Consider the following 2,554-nt stretch of genomic DNA (forward strand, 5'->3'; position numbering starts at 1 on the left):
GTCTATAAGATAGAGCTCTCATTAAAGAGTTTTCCTGAAGAATAACTGCCCCAGCCAGAGAAATTTATACCTGGCTTTAGAAAACTGCAAGCTGTGTCAAATTGGAGATAAAGAAAATAATGTGTTGTTAAACTTGGTCCACCCTCCCAAATTTCCCCACATCCACTTATTTGCTTACGAAGCAGTAAAGTACAGTGGTAAACCTTTGGAGTCTGATAGACATTATTTCAAATCCCAGCATCTTCATTTTCTAGGTAAAAATGAGGTTGGTAATACCTACCTCACAGGACTGTTTCCATGCTTAAGTATGATAGTGTGTCCGGAATTTATTCCTTCCAGTGGGTTCTTGGTCTCACTGACATCAAGAATGAAGCCCCAGACCTTCATGGTGAGTGTTACAGCTCTTAAAGATGGTGTGTCTGGACTTTCTTCCTTCATATGTTCAGATGTGTCCAGAGTTTCTTCCTTCCAGTGGGTTCGTGGTCTCGCTGACTTCAGGAGTGAAGCCGCAGACCTTTGCAATGAGTGTTACAGCTCTTAATGGTGGCATGTGCGGAGTTGTTGGTTCCTCCCAGTGGGTTCGTGGTTTCACTGACTTCAGTAATGAAGCCGCAGACCCTCACGTTGAGTGTTACAGCTCATAAAGGTAGTGTGGACTCACAGAGTGAGCAGCAGCAAGACTTATTGTGAAGAGTGAAAGAACAAAGCTTTCATATCACCGAAGGGCACCTGAGCAGGTTACCGCAATGGCTTGGGTGGTCACTTTTATTCCCTTATTTGGCCCCACCCATGTCCTGCTGATTGGTCCATTTTACAGAGTGCTGATTTGTCCATTTTACAGAGTGCTGATTGGTGGATTTACAATCCTTTAGCTAGACACAGAGTGCTGATTGGTGCATTTTTACAGAATGCTGATTGCTGCATTTACAATCCTTTAGCTAGACACAGAGTGCTGATTGGTGCATTTGCAATCCTTTAGCTAGACAGAAAAGTTCTCCAAGTCCCCACTCGACCCAGGAAGTCCAGCTGGCTTCACCTCTCAATAGTGCATGGAAGTGTTTCCTTAACACAGTATCTAAAGCACAGTACACACCCAGTAAATGATACCATTATTATTACCTAGACTGCCTGTATTAGTTTGTTCCTGCAGTGCTATAAAGGAATACCTGAGGCTGGGTAATTTATAAGGAAAGGAGGCTTAATTGGCTCATAGTTCTGCAGGCTGTACAGGAAGCATGGAGCATGCATCTGCTAGGTTTCTAGTGAAGCCTCATGAAGTTTTCAATCATGGCAGAAGGCAAAGGGGGAGCAGGCACGTCACATGGCGAGAGTGGGAGCAAGCAAGAATGCAAGGGTGGGGGAGTCCTAGACTCTTAAACAACCAAACCATTCATGTGGAATCAATGCCCATGATCCAGTCGCCTCCCACCAGGTTCCTTGGGAATCACATTCCTACATGAGATTTGGAAGGAACAACTGTCCAAACAGTATCACCACCTTTCCCCAGTCCACTCTCCCTTTTATCCTGGCAAAAACCCTTCTATTATTTTGTTGCAAGAGTAATTGCAGTTTTTGCCCTTTTTTTAATTTTCAATTTTTTAAAAAAGTAATGGCAAAAACCACAATTACTTTTGCACCAATCTACTTATCCTGTAAATCTCAGTTCAAAAGCCATCTCTTCCATGATAAAGGGCACTCGGGCACAGCTCTTGGCACAGCTCCACTGAAGCACCTCTATCACTGACTGAGGCTCATTGGGTCATGAATGACGAACCACCTCCTCCTGCCGTTCAAGCATATGGGCCTATTACATAAAGGGAAGAAAAATAAAAGAAGAAAATGGCTAAATTTGTGATCCACCTTGCCATCACTGCTGACTCCAGTGGTATCTGTGGCTTATCAGGGAACTGGCTAAATATGAATACGTGGGGGACCAAGTAATATTAACTGAAAAAGATCTGCTAGAGGGTGGTTTCAGAGAGCATCCCTTCCACCACTGTGTGGTTGCAGAGATGCCCAAGAAACAATGGACTCTGGAAAGAAAGAATTACTGTTGGTTTCACCATGTACTATTGTACCTATGACCCTTGAATTGGCAAGCTATTGTATTTCTTTGGATGAGTAATGAAAAAGGCTTTGGCATAAATCAGAAATTCTGAAGAATTTAAGCCAGGTCGCAATGAAGTATCACTGTAGCACCATGCACTTCTTAGTAGCAGAATGGAATGAACCATCTGTTAACCTCTACGAAAGAAGAGGTGCCCAGGGAAGACAGCTGGAGACCCTTCAAAACCGACAAGGAGTACTTGCTAAAAATGGCAGAAGAGGAGTGAAGCGGGATGTAGATGATGACAACATCCATTCTACTTTAGAACAAATCCTCCACTTATCTTGCTTTCTCTCCTGTTTATAGTCAAATAATAGAATGAACACTCATTTCAAAATTTCATTACCAGTGGCACTGTTGCATGTTTGGAATGTCGTCTCTTTAAAATGACAACACTGTATGCAATTTGGAGTAGATTTCTCCTTGAACAACTTTTGATAAACTAGG

General features: G+C 42.8%; 1 pseudogene; it reads left to right on the top strand.

Annotated features, from left to right (window-relative positions):
- The first annotated feature begins 1,839 nt into the window (after positions 1–1,839).
- On the top strand, positions 1,840–2,333 carry LOC129035582 (diamine acetyltransferase 1-like; annotated as a pseudogene).
- Positions 2,334–2,554: the final 221 nt, after the last annotated feature.

The sequence above is a fragment of the Pongo pygmaeus genome, chromosome 3 (assembly GCF_028885625.2).
Source record: "Pongo pygmaeus isolate AG05252 chromosome 3, NHGRI_mPonPyg2-v2.0_pri, whole genome shotgun sequence".
In the NCBI taxonomy this organism is placed as follows: Eukaryota; Metazoa; Chordata; class Mammalia; order Primates; family Hominidae; genus Pongo; species Pongo pygmaeus.